The 14,573-nt window shown below is 48.1% G+C and overlaps 1 long non-coding RNA gene across 1 annotated transcript in view; it reads left to right on the top strand.

Moving 5' to 3' along the window:
- LOC309850513 overlaps positions 1-7,547 on the top strand; it is an 86,550-nt gene extending 79,003 nt beyond the window's left edge. The window contains exon 8 of the long non-coding RNA XR_014304287.1: positions 7,228-7,547. This is a non-coding gene — a long non-coding RNA (uncharacterized lncRNA). The remainder of the gene's footprint in view (positions 1-7,227) is intronic.
- Positions 7,548-14,573: the final 7,026 nt, after the last annotated feature.

The following is a 14,573-nucleotide window of genomic DNA, read 5'->3' as shown; positions in this document are numbered from 1 at the left end:
ACTAATTCACTGTCAATTACTGAGAAACAAGAAGTCCAAGGAATTGTTCTTTTGGGGCACCTGGATGGCTCAGTTGGCTAAGTGTCTAATTCTTGGTTTCAGCTCAGGTTGTGAACTTGGAGTCATGAGATTGAGCCCCATGTCAGGCTCTGGGCTCTGTGGGGAGTCTGTTTGGGATTCTCTCTCTCCCTCTCCTGTCCCTCTCCCTGTTCATGCTCTCTCTCTCCCAAATAAATAAATAAATCTTTTTGGGGGGGAAAAAAAGAATTGCTTTTTCTATCTCTGTTGATTGCCTCGTATTCTTTTTTTTTTTTTTTTTAAGATTTATTTATTTATTTATTTGACAGAGAGAGAGATCACAAGTAGGCAGTAGGCAGAGAGGCAGGCAGAGAGAGAGAGGAGGAAGCAGGCTTCCCGCTGAGCAGAGAGCCCGATGCGGGGCTCGATCCCAGGACCCTGGGATCATGACCTGAGCCGAAGGTAGAGGCTTAACCCACTGAGCCACCCAGGTGCCCCGATTGCCTCGTATTCTTATTAAAGGAAAATTTTTGGTGAGGAAATGCCAGTGTTTTTCAGTTATTTCTCAGGCTAACCAGTTGGAATTCAATGGAACTCCATCCGTCCAGTCAGCCATATACATTTTGTACCATCCATTCAGCAAACCTGTGCTGGACACCTGTATTGATTGCCCTCCATCCTACTGGCCAGGAGATGTCTGTCACTGATGGGGGGAGCTTGTAGTGATGCTCTGCGGTGCTGTAGTGATGAAGCCATCAAAACTTGAACTGGGGTCAGCTGGAACAAATGCACTGGACAGGGTAATATGGCAGGCATTTGTCAGTAAAGGAGGAAGTAAGTAGTAATCTGGAAAAGGAAGCTAGAACTTGGAGGGTTGATGACAGGGGCAATCAGTGCATTGAAGAAAGACAACGAAGGCTAAAGGTAATCACCTATTAAGGCCAAGCATGAAGCCTCACCAAATGGCTGAGAACTTAATTGGAAGAGTAGCAGGTGTCTGAGAGAGGGCTGAATTCTCAGTTCTGTCAAGTCTACTACACCAAGGTCAGGGCCTTGAGTGGGGCAGAGTGGAATCCTGACGCATGCAGTGGGGACATCTGGGTCAGTAAAATCTTGAATCTCTAGGTCCCTCTGAACCTTCTGGGCCCGCAGAAGTAACCTGTTCCTCTCTGTTAAAGGATAGCACTTCTTCTTCAAGACAATGTCACCAGGCCAGTAAATAAGGTTGAGTCCTACCATAGCCTGGCTGGAGAAGTGAGGGGCCAAGACTTCTACACCATTCTCTGGCATGAACTGGGAGAGTGTATATGGAAAGGATTCTGATGGTCTAGATCAGCATATGCAGGGAAGTATTCTGAGGATTCTAGATCACTGTATGTAGGAAAGGATTCTGAGAGTTCTAGATCAGCATATGCAGGAAAGGATTATGAGGTTTCTAGATCAGCGTACATTCTAGGAAAGGATTCTGAGGGTTCCAGATCAGCATGCATTCTAGGAAAGGATTCTGTGAGTTATAGATCATCATACACAGGAAAGGATTCTGAAGTTTCTAGATCAGTGTATGAGGAAAGGATTCCTTTTGATCATATGAAATACAGTTATAACAAGTGTTTTTATAGCCATGCCCACCAATTCTATTATTTTTGTGATTTCTGGATGTTTCAGTTCATAGATTTTTCTCCTTGTTATAAATTATATTTTCTTGCCTTTTTGCATACTTTGTAATTTTTTATTGGATGCCAGACACTTAATTTTACCTTCTTGGGTCCTGGATACTTTTGCATTTCCTCTAAATATTATCGAACTTTATTTTGGTATGTGGTGAAGTTACCAGTTGGATACTTTCCAGTCTCCTTTAATATCTGTTAAATGGGATGAAGCAGCATTTAATCTGGGGAGAATTTCCCTCGATTCCTGACACAGACCTTCTGCATACTCGACTGAGGTGCTGTGAGTTATCATGAGTTCTCACTCTGGCTGGTAAGAACAGCTGTCATTGTGGAACCTCCAAGTCTTGTTCTTTCTAAGCTTTTCTTGAGTTTCTTTGCCTGGCCTTAGTTTCTTCACACATAGGAGCTGGTCGGTACTCAGCTGATGCCTGGAGGAGGACTTTCTGTAGATCTTCTGAGCTCTTTCTGTGTACAACTCTCTCATCTTTGCTACTTGGTCCTGGAACACTAGGGCTGTCTCGGCCCTCCTGTACTTCCATATCTGTGTCCTCAACTCAGGGAGACCATGGGACTCTGCCCCATTCTCCTCCCCAGTCTCTGAGCCATAGCCCAGGAACTCAAGGAAGACAGGAAGGTAGGCCAATGTTGGACTCACATTCTGCCTCTCAGAGGTCACCGTCCTTCACTGCCTACCTTCCGGTGTCTTGAACACCATAGTTTTATAGAGTTTGTCTGTTTTCTTAGTTGGTTCATGCAGGAGGTAAATCTAGTCTCTATTTCTCCATCTGAGCTGTAGTTAACTTTTTTCCTTTAAATAATATATTAAACTTACATTTCCTAACCTATCAATCTTCATAAATGAATCAGTGTCTCGACTCTCCTTGTGAAATGGGAAAAAAATTATACTCCAACAGCACCTCCCTTTTCAATCTTCTGGCTTTGGCATGTTGTGAAAATTTTCCCCAATATATTATCATCAAATTATTATTATTGTAGAATTGTGTAACACTTCTTCCAAGATTCCAAGATTTATAGTGCTTTTGTCATATTTTATAACTGTAGTTACCAGGATTTCTATGTTTAACTGAAACCAGAGTACCACTAGTTTTTTTTTTTTTTAATACCTTGGCTTCTCCATGCATGAATTCATTATTTTGATTCTTCATTTCATTACAGAGTGCTCATGCCATTTACCTTGGCAAATGTGCATTGACTTGTACCCTTAGAATGGATCAGTCTGTCTGGGGTGGATACTTATTGCCCAATTTCACAATAGATTCATAAGGAATCTAGTACATGATTTTGTTCATTGATAATGAATAATTTAGCTCCTTTAGAGACCAAGACACTGATGTTCTCTGGTCAGTGCATTGCGTCTCAATAGAAAACTTAACACAACAGGTCAAATTTTAAAGATTTTACCTATTTATTTGAAAGAAAGATATATATATATATATATATATATATATATATATATAGAGAGAGAGAGAGAGAGAGAGAGAGAGAGAGAGAGAACAAGTGGTCAGGGAGGGGCAGAGGCAGAGGAAGAGGGAGAATCTCCAGCAGACTCTGTATTGAGCATGGAGCCCCACACAGGTCTCAATCTCATGACCTTGAGATCATGACCTGAGCTAAATCAAGAGTGGGAAGCTTAACTGACTGAGCCAGCCAGGTGCCCCAACAAGTCACATTTTAATGGGCAGTTTCTGTGCAATCATAACAAGGTGGCTGTGGGAGTGAGTTTTACTTTTTTTTTTTAACCATTTTTTAAAAAATTCAAGTGTAAGAACATACAGTGTTCTATTAGTTTCAGGTGTATAATATAATGATTCAGTATTCTGTATAATACTCAGTGCTCATCATAAGTGTAGTCTTAATCCCCAATCCCATTTAGTTCCCTGTATTTAAGAGTCTTTTTTAAAAATCTTTTTCTCTTTGTGTTGCTTCTTAATTCCACATATGAGTGAGATCAGGTGGTATATGTCTTTGACGGACTGTGTCACTTAGCATTGTATCCTCTAGGTCCACTCATGTTGCTGCAAATGGCAAGATTTCATTCTTTTTCATGGCTGAGTAATATTCTATTGTGATATGCCACGTCTTCTTTATCCATTCATTTACTGATGGACACTTGGGCCGCTTCCATAATTTGGTTATTGTAAACAATACTGCAGTTGACCGCATAGGGGCATATATATCTTTTTGAATTAGTGTTTTCATATTCTTTAGGTAAATTCCCAGCCTTGGAATTACTGGATCATAGGGTAGCTCTATTTCTAACTTTTTGAGAATGCTCCATTCTGTTGTCCACAACAGCTGTACCCGTCTGCATTCTCACCCACAGTGCACAAGGTCTCCCTTTTGTCATCCACGTCCTTGCCAACATCTGTTATTGTACATTTAAAACACTTGAAGACCTCAGGTTCAGAGCACCCACCTGCAATGTGGAGATGTCCCTACTGTGTGCACTCGGGGTATGTGCACAAAGGCATCTCTGTTCGCAAGTATCCTGAGTGAGAGCCCCCACCAGCAGCTGCCTCTCACAGCCGTGGAGCCTGGGTATTCGCTAATCTGATCCCTACTTTCTTTTTTTTTAAAGATTTTATTTATTTATTTGAGAAAGCAAGTGAGAGTGCACAAGCAGGGGGAACAGCAGAGGAAGCAGCAGACCCCCCCACTGAGTGTGGAGCCTGATGCAGGGCTCAATCATAGGACCCCGGGATCATGACCTGAGCTGAAGGCAGACACTGAACCGACTGAGCCCCCAGGCGACCCATGATCCCTACAATTTTTGTGTCATTTTCTCTGCTTCAACTTTGGCTCTGTAACAATTCAGCAAGAATTTGCTTAATTAGCCAGGGTTGGGCCCCAGGAATACTTGATCTTTAGGGTAGTTTTTGTACCTTTCAAATCTCACCCTTTAAGAACTGACTTAGAGTTTACTCTTTCAGTTTGGGGGAACGTTGTAGTTGTCTCTCTGACAATGACCTTTTCTTTCTGTGAGTGCCGACCTGTCATTTGTTCCTCGTTTCTGACTCGTTCTGCTTGTTCCCTTTTGTATAGTGGTCTTGCTGTTTCTGATTGTCCCTTTGTGAGAAATACCAGCTGTCGGACTTGCTCTCTACTTAGTATTTAACACATCTTATACCAAGATGTTCAGTGGGTACTTGTCAGGGGAAGTAAAAAGTTTCCCTGACCTCCTCCTGTTCTTTGGCACCTGAATGCCTAGATCTAGACTCATGTTCCATCTGTTCTTTAAAAAAAAGGAGATCTGGGGGTGCGTGGGTGGCTCAGTTGGTTAAGTGTCTGCTTTCAGCTCAGGTAGTGATTCTGGGATCCTGCGATCGAGCCCCGCATCGGGTTCCCTCCCTGCTGAGTGGGGAGCCTGCTCTTCCCTCTGCCCCTCCCCCGCCTTGTGCGCATGCCTGCTCTCTCTCTCTCTCTCTCAAACAAATAACTAAGAGTTAAAAAAAATTTTAAAAGCTGATTTGGAAACCTGTTGGAGTCCACTTGATATTGCAAGGCATGACCCAAGTTACAGCAAAGGCAGACATGAGTGAGTGGGAAGGGGAGGGAAGGAAAATGCATATTAAAATCCCAAGACAAGTATATTGAGCGTTAAGTTTCCAGTTTCTGGAGTGGACGACGGAGGATGACTGCTCAGAGCATGTGTGAACAACTTTACTTGGTTATCGCCCATTCTCAGCGAAGCCTCCTGACAGCAGAACCTACAGCTTCTTGGGGGGCCGGGGTCACAGGCTTCTTCTATTAGGGACCAGCCACGTTTGCCCATAGTCACATATGTATTCAAATGGAGCTCAAACAATGCTGGGGCCAGAGAACAGTGGGTGACGTCCTGTGTAATGTGTGGCAGAGATCACAGTACAGCCAGCCACCTGTGAGGTTTGGGTTCAGGTACGTTGGCAGCAGGGGACACGGTGTGTGGACATTCATCCCCATTTGTCCGCATCAGCTCCAGCCCTTCTCCTGGTTCCCCTCTTTCCCAGGCTCTGCCTGGGGGTGATCGCCTCCTGATTGCTCCTTCCACTCTAGGCAGGGTCAGGGGCTCTTGCCGTGCACTCCCCTGCTCTTCCTGCTGTCAGACCCCAAACCCGCTGAACCATAGTTGTTTGTCTCTTATTCATCCTTGAGTGTAGTGCTGAGGGCACGGTGCTGGCGAGAGAACATTGGAGGCCTGTCTGCCAGAAGAGCAGGAGGCTTAGCGGAGCGGTAGGCTTCTGGCGACCCAAGCTCCCCGCGGCTCTAGGAGACAGACACACTGCTGATGACAGGGCTGCTGAGGCTGCCATGGCCCACAGACATCACCCATCTGGAATGCTAGACAGGGAGAGTGCAGGTCACTGTCAGAGTCCTAGCCTCTTGGCCGCTCTGCTGGACACAGGTGTGAAGGTGGGCTTGCTCTGTGGGGACTGTCACAGCCAAGTGAGCCTCCAGCCCGCTGGCCCCTTTCCTGCCTTCTTTGCCTAGTGCTGCTCGTCAGCCTGTAAGGTGCAGCGGGGGGTTTCTTCTCTCCTGGCAAGGATCCCTTGCTGTTCCCTTCCATACCCACCTCTGGGTTGTGGGACCTCCACTGGGATGTGGACGCGTGAGTTCACCTGGAGGCTCAGGGGACCCTGCTGATTCACCCAAGTCTTCTCTCTTTCTATGGGTGGGGGGTGTCTCTGCAGGTCCCTGGAGCTCTCACTCCCCCATGGACTCCCATCACAGCCCCTGTGGGATGGTCTGCTCCCCCCCAGCAGAGATGATGCTGTGGAACATGTCTTGGGCACTCTTCCAGTCTTTTTTCTACCTATTTATACACATAACACGCACAAATGTGGAGTCTGGTTTCTTTCCTGCACACATGAGCTCATACTACAAATCCTTTGGTTCTAGCTTTTCCTTCCTTCTGTTTTTCCCTCCCTCTCTTCATTTCCCCAGAACAAAATGGATGTGTATAAAGAATCGTCTTGATGTTTTAAGGGCCTATAAAACACTAAACTGGCATTCAAGTAATTGATTCCTCTGTAGGAAACATCCAATTGCTGCAGATCAACCACTCAGCTGTTGATTAATTAATCATGTAGTTCTGCAAAAATTCTCCTTTTTCTCTCTGCAGGCATAAATCACCCACCACAGGGGGGCTGGGAACCACTGGAGAGCCAACAGAGTGAGGCGCTCCACTAAGAGGGTCTGTGCCCCAGATTTCTAGCGCTCTGCTCAGCGCCATGCTGCGCCCTGCCCTGAAAGCCCTCCAGGATCTGCCCGCCCCAGGCACCCTCACCACATCCCGAGGAATGTGGGGGAAGGAGTGTCTCTGTCCCCCTGGCAAACACTCGCTTTGGAAAGCCATGAAAATGCTTACACGGTAATAAGGCTGTGGGATGCAGATCCCACAGCAGATCCCAGATTTCCATGAATGACACATTTATTCCTCACTTGCTTTAGGCTGGGCAGTTTGCCTGTGCTGTGCATGTATTAACTCGGCTATTTCTCCCAGGCTCTTAAAGTGGGTTCTATTCGGCTCCTTATTTTACAGAGGAGGGAAATGAGACCCAGAGAGGCTGACTTGCCTAAAGACACAAGGCGAAGTACAGAGTGAAGGTCCGAACATGGGCAGTCTGACTCTGGATCCTTTGCTGGTAATCACAGAAGTTTGGACGTTGGAAGACCAACAGTGTTTTGGTCATCGTGCAGAGAGCTGGACTTACTGATGGCTTCAGTGGCCCTTCTTTGTGGATTCAGGACGACACTGGCCAGGCCTGTTCAAAGACCCAAGGAACTCTTTCTTTCTGAGGCCTTAGCCTACAACATTAAAACAAATAAAATGCTACATTAAATGTAAATTTTTGCTATAAATACTTGGATGATGTTTTAAAAATAATTTGCCTTTGAAGTAATCTGGCTGTGAACAGTTCACTTAATTCATGATTGACTGTGATCCCTCATTCATATCTGGAATTCTTGTCATTGTTTCTAGATGTAATGACACTGTTATGAATATTAATTTAGCAAATGAGGTTGACATAATATTATTACATTTTGTCGACATGTAATGAAGCATTTTATTTTTAAAGATTTATTCATTTGAGAGAGAGATTCACAAGCTGGGGCGAAGAAGAGGGAGAAGCAGGCTCTCTGCCAAGGAGGGAGCCCAGTGTGGGGCTTGGTCCCTGGACCCTGAGATCATGACCCAAGCTGAAGGCAGACGCTTAACCCACGGAGCCACCCAGGTGCCCCATGAGTCATTTATTGACCTGGAGAGAGACGGTGAGACCAGGCTGGGGAGGAGCCGAGAACGGAGTGTTCTTCAGTCTTATTTCTACTCCTTGCAGCACCTTCTGCACAGTAGGCCCATCATTTTCAGCTCGTAAAAGGTAGTTCGTTATACTGCCGTGAGCGAGGACGACCATAATACATGTTAACATCTGCATGTCATTTTCATTAAGAAACAAATGTCTGTGGGTGAAAAGGGACCTCCCAATGTACCGGTCACGATCAGAGTGCTGGAAGCGCTCCTGCCCAGAGGTGCGGCGGGGACCTGGGTGAGGCCGGTTGTCTGTCAGGGGGAAACGAGGCGGCATGAGTGGCCCGGATGTGAGGCACGGCCTCCTCACTCTCTGTCCAGCTGGGGTGTTGGGCCGCTTCTGCTGCAGACGATGTGTCCACTAATAGTACTTCTTTGGTTTCAGAAAGAGAGAGATAAAAATGCTGTATCATATCATGAAACTAACCTGTGACGGGTCCTTATGTCCACACTGTGGAAGGATCTTCACTTCTTAACCGTCAGATAAGGGGTGGGAGCCCTCAGAAGCACGAGCCAGGTCTGTCTACAGGCTCCTCCTCTTTTGTGTTTCATTTTAAAGAAACACATTTAATATGTGTGTGTGTGTGTGTGTGTGTGTGTGTGCGCGCGCGTGCGTGTGTATTTGAAGTTGTGAAAGGGCACCTGGGTGGCTCAGGCAGTTTACATCTGCCTTCAGCTCAGCTCATGATCCCAGAGTCCTGGGATTGAGCCCCACATCAGGCTCCCTTCTCCACAGGGAGTCTGCTTCTCCCTCTGCCTGCTGCTCCCCCTGCTTGTGCCCTCTCTCCCTCTGTCTTTCCTGAATAAATAAATAAAATCTTAAAAAAAAAATAAAGGCGTGAAATATAACACAAATAAGCAAAATACATAAGGGGCACCTGAGTAGCTCAGTCAGTTGAGAGACTGAGCCCTAGTTTTAGCTCAGGTCATGATCTCAGGTCCTGAGATTGAACCTGGCGTCTGGCTCCGTGGTCAGCGGGAAGTTTGCTTGGAGATTCTTCTCCCTCTGCCCTTCCCTCCACTTGCTCCCACTCCCATTGTCTCTCTAAAATAAATAAATAAATCTTGCAGTAAAGTAAAAAAGAGGAAAATGCATGAAAGATAACAGTAAGATTTTCAAATTATTATGAAGCCAGTGCTTGGGGGAAAAGAGACTATTGGCAGCACTCCGAAAACCCCTACGTGCCCCCTCCAGGTACACCTTTTGCCTCTCCCTTGAAGCAGCCACTATCCTGACTTTCATGTTATCACGTCTTTGCTTTTTTTTGTTTTTCAGTATTTTACCACTTGAGGATGAATCCTTAAACACTGTATTTGTTACCTGATTTTGAACTTTTTATACTCACAGAGTGCATTTCCACCTGCACCATATTTGAGAAATTCACCCAATCATTCAGGTGTAGCTCTAAACAGTGTCCACAGAGTGTGCTCTCGGGTGAACACACCAGACACCATTTATCCGCCTGACTCCTGGCCAACACCCGCCTCACTCCAGGGATGCTGCCGTGAGCGTTCCCATATGTAACACTGTACGTGTCGCGGATTATGTAATGACTTCTTGGTACTTCCCTACTCAAGACTGGAATCTTAGGGCCACAGGGTGACTGCAGGTCTGTAATGCAAACAGCTTCTGATGCGACTACACCATTTTGCAGGCCCTCCAGTGACAATGGGAGCTCTTGTTGCCCCACATTATTTCCAGCGCTGGGGTCACCCATCTTCCTGACATTCACCATCCAGGTGGACATAGAGTGATTTGTCACTGTGGTTTCTGTGTGCATTTCCCTCCTGATGAGTGGCACTCAGTGTTTTCTGTGAGTTCGGAGGTCCTCTCGTAGGACCTGTTCCAGTGTCTTGGCTTTTTCTCTACTGGGTTCTCTGGCCGTATTTTTTTTCATTGACTTTTGGTGATTTTGTATTGGTGTGCTTGTGAGCCCCTTCTCAGTTCTAGGTGTTGAAACCACCTTCTCCCACAGCGGCTTGGCTTTTCACTTGCCTCTGCTTATCAAAGCAGAAGTTCAGAACTCTGATAAACCAGAATTCTTAATTTGATGTATTCCAATGAATCTTTCTTTTCCTTTATAATTTGTAGGTTTCCTTTCTTGGTCATATATACATTCTCCTGTATTCTTTCCTAAATGCTGAAACTTTGTTTTTCTTTAAATCTTCCATATATATATACCTTTGGTCTTTTAAAAAAATTTAATTTTATTTTTTTCATGTTCCAAGATTCATTGTTTATGCACCACACCCCGTGCTCCATGCCCTCCTTAATACCCACCACCAGGCTCACCTACCCCTCACCCCGCTTTCCTCCCAAACCCTCAGTTTGTTTCTCAGAGTCCACAGTCTCTCGTGCTTCATCTCCCCCTCCGATTTCCCCCAACTCACTTCTCCTCTCCATCTCTGAATGTCCTCCATGTTATTCCTTATGCTCCACAAATAAGTGAAACCATATGATAATTGACTTTCTCTTCATGACTTATTTCACTCAGCATAATCCCTTCCAGTCCCATCCATGTTGATACAAAAGTTGGGTATTCATCCTTTCTGGGGGAGGCATAATACTCCATAGTGTATATGGACCACATCTTCTTCATCCATTTGTCCGCTGAAGGGCATCATGGTTCTTTCCACAGTTTGGCGACCATGGTCATTTCTACTATGAACATTGGGGTACAGATGGCCCTTCTTTTCACTACGTCCATGTCTTTGGGGTAAATACCCAGTAGTGCAATTGCAGGGTCGTAGGGTAGCTCGATTTTTAATTTCTTAAGGAATCTCCACACTGTTTCCAAAGTGGCTGAACCACCTGGTATTCCCACCAACAGGGTAAGAGAGTCTCCCCTTTCTCTACATCCTCTCCAACACTTGTTGCTTCCTGTCCTGTTAATTTTTCTTTTCTATCATAGTTGGGTTTATAATACACATGGACCTGGTTTTTTTAAAAAAAGATTTATTTATTTATTTTAGAGAGAGAATGCATAAGCTGGGGGAGGGGCAGAGGAAGAGGGAGAAAAACAGATACCGCAATCAGTGGGGAGCCGGGGTTGGGGCAGGGAAGGATCCTATGACCCCGAGATCATGGCCTGAGCCAAAATGAAGAATCTTCTAGAAGCTTAATGGACTGAGCCACCCAGACGCCCCCAGGTGGACCTGATTTTTGAGAATGGTGGGGGGCGGGCAGTAAAGTTTCAGTTTTTTTTCCGTTATGTAAATCTCACTGGCCCAGTGCCTTTATTGAAAAAATATCTTTCCCCCATTGGGCTGGTGTTTATGAGGAGGCCATGCTGCCCCTGGCTGTCCCCACTTAGCGATTGAGCACAGGGAGGGCACCGGAACCAGATAGTCTCTGCCCCTCTACTCAGAGGAGGACTCTGGTGGGACCTTTGCTTGGAGACTGCCATCGGTCAACTGAGGCTTTCTCGGGCTTGCTCCGCGGTCGAGGGCTCCCTGCCTCCTCCGGTACCCAGTCCTGTCCTCCACCGGCCCAGGCTCCCTGCCTCCTCCTGTTCCCGCCACCCTCCCATCCACCATGGTCACCTGCCCCGCTGATGCTTGTGTGTCTAGCCCCCACCTGGCATCTGCTTCCTGGAGGCCCCATCTGACCTGGGGCAGGGGGAGCGGGATAAGGGAGCTGCGGTGATAAAGGCTGGCACAGGGGATTGGCTTTCTGAAGGAAGAGTGGACGGAAGTGGCTGGAGGGGTGCAGAGCAGGGAGGACGGGCGCTGAGGCAGCTCTGGGGTTGGACTCGGTCACTGTGCCTCAGAGCAGGGGCTCGGTGGGGACCCGTGATAGCTTCAGCTCTACGCCAGTTCAGGGGATTTTGTGGGAGAAGTAAGGTAATAAATTACATTTGACCTGGGCGTCCACCGTTCACTGGGCACATCTGCCCCGGACCCTTCTCCAGCAGGGCCTTCTGCATGGAGGAAGGGAAGGAGTTGAGGGGATCCCACGTGTCCCTTTCTGCTCGGTCTTTGTGTCAGGCCCCACTCCTGCCGTCTTTCCGAGGGCTGCAGGGTCAGCGGAAGGACTGATGAGTTAGGTCGCATCTAGTCCTGGCAGTAGGTCAGGTGGTGGCGGCTGAGACAGAGATGGGGCGTGGCTGGGGCTCATTGGTCAGGCGCGTGGAGGGTGGCTTGGGGTGGGCCACGGAGAGGACTCCACGATGGGTCAGTGGGCGGGGCTGTGTCACAGAAGGGAGATCCCAGGACATGAAGTGGGGAGGAGCACACCCATGAGAAGGAAGGACCGTTGTAGCTGGGTCGGCAGAAGGACAAGAACACTTCGGGACCTTTACGTGGGGTACGGGCGCGCGCCTGTGTGTGCTCTCGCCTCAGGCTGCGGAGCAGGAAGGGGATTTGGTGGCAGGAAGAGCAGAGTGGCAGAGGGGTTGGAATCCCAAAGCTTCCAAAGAACTTGAAGGCCCTTCTGCTCCGCAGCCACTTGCTTGGTTGGTTGGTCCCTCGGCCTCGAGGTTCTGTGGATGGTGACGGTGTGGACGGCGGGTCGGAGGGGCCAGCTAGATTTTGAGGCTCCTTTCTGTGCTAGGGATGGACAGATGGTTCAAGGGAGTTGCTAACTTTATACGGTTGGGTACCAGGTTTCAAACTAAATTTGGGCTCTGGCTTCTGGCTTCCAGCTTTCCGTTGGCCCTGGATTGAGAATAGCCTCTCATCTCCCAGCCATCTGGTCCCTCCTGGTGTCCCCTGCCGAGTGACGTCTCCACATATCTTCCCACAAAGAGGACAGACTCTCAAACCGAATCTATTAGGTGAACCTATGTTTTTCCCACAGGGGAGCCTTAGGTGGGATTCTGGGGAGGAATGGGCCCTCACAGTGGAAGCGTCCATGGGGTATGAATGGGTCATCATTTGTTGGATGGGATGGCCCGGTGGGCAGCCTCATGTTGAGCTGTGCCCTGGAGGGGTGGTTCCTGCCTGTGCATCTAGATCTTGGTTTCTCGAAACTTCCTTTTCTGAACAAGCAGGCTCTGGTGCCGCCTCTCCACCATCTAGCATCAGTGGGCGTGTGTGCATGCCTGCTCTGTGCAGGGCACTGGTGGCCCAGAGTGGTAGAGGCAACAGCTACTACTAGTGTGGAACGCAGCTGGTTCTCTAAGACGACAAAAGCAGAGAACGAGTTAGCTTTAACTGTGGCGTTCATTATTAGTAAGAGAATAATCCGCTCTTATGTCTGCCAGGACCGTCTCTGCATGGAGCCCATGAGCTGGGCTTGTGGAGACCAGAAGACAGACCAGATGCTGAGCTTCCTCCACTCCCACCCTCAGCCCCTGCCCCTGACAAGCCAGCTTCTTTCTCCCCGTGAGGTCGAAAAGGATGTCTAGGGCTAACTGGAAGAGGGTCCGTCACAAACTGGGCCAACGTGACCGGAGGAGCTGGACCGAAGTGGAGGGTGGTGTTAGCATTTGGCTAGCTCTGGGAAGTCTGGGGCCTCAGGCTTCCCTCCTTGGCCCCAGATGGCAGAGCTGCCCTCGGCTCTCCACTGGTATCCTCAAGAATCCATGTTCGGCCTGGAACCGGGAGGTCCCCATCGGTCAAGAGAAGCTGTTATGGATGGTGGACACCAATGCGTGGTGACCCCGTGCGGATGGAGCTCAGGTGGCCCTTGACAGTGTCTGGTGAGCGGAGCCTGCGGCATGGTGTGGGGGATGTGGGTGTGCGTGTGTGTTGAAGACTCTGGTGGTGGCTACAGGGTGCCCCGAGGGCACAGTTGGTTGAGTGGCCAGCTCTTGCTTTTGGCTCAGGTTGTGTCTCAGGGTCGTGTTGAGCGCAGAGTCTGGGATTCTCTCTCTCCTTCCCCCCAATCACAAACAAGTGCTCTCTCTCTGTAAATAAATAAATCTTAAAAACAACAACAAAAAACAGGTGGTGGGCACATACACCTGCCCCTCTTCCATAGCTCATCCCAGATGCCCGAGCGCTGAGCGTGAGCCAATTAGGACGTGACAGGTCCAGAAACTCATCAGTTTCTCAATAACAACAAGCAGGCTATGAAACTGGTAACATTTCCCCAAATAGATTCTGCAAAGCTTGGAGGCTCTTCTCCACATATTCTGGGTTGGGGGGAAGGGATGTTTCTATGAGTGATGGACCTACAAGTGTGTGTGGGGGGGCGGGGGTGCTCACTGCAAATGTTATCTTCTTGCAAAAATGTTAAACAAGCCTTGTAAGGATGGTTTAAGTCTTTGTGGTTAGCTGTGTATGTCCCAGCCCCCAGCACAGTGGTGGTCAGGGGCTTTCTTGTTGCAAAAACGCAGGGTAGGGCGGGAGATCCAGGCAAGGCCAGGTGCATGAGTCATGAAACTCTGCTCTTCAGGGATAAGGACATACATTTCCTGGGCTTTCCCAGGGGGCATTGAACCCTGGAGAGCCTGGACCCAGCACCCCTGTATGCTCTAGGCCCCTGGTCTGTGCAGTCCTTCTGCCCTGTGCTCACTCCCTGCCCTTGGCCGGCTTGGGACTTTGTCTCTCTGCTTCCTGTCCTTGCTCACCCAGCTGTGTCTGGCCAGCGGCAGTCCCTATTTGGAGTCTGGGGTTGGAAATTGCTTCCCCTG

The sequence above is a fragment of the Mustela nivalis genome (assembly GCF_964662115.1).
Source record: "Mustela nivalis genome assembly, chromosome: 16".
NCBI lineage: Eukaryota > Metazoa > Chordata > Mammalia > Carnivora > Mustelidae > Mustela > Mustela nivalis.
This window is presented reverse-complemented; position numbering and strand designations above follow the sequence as displayed.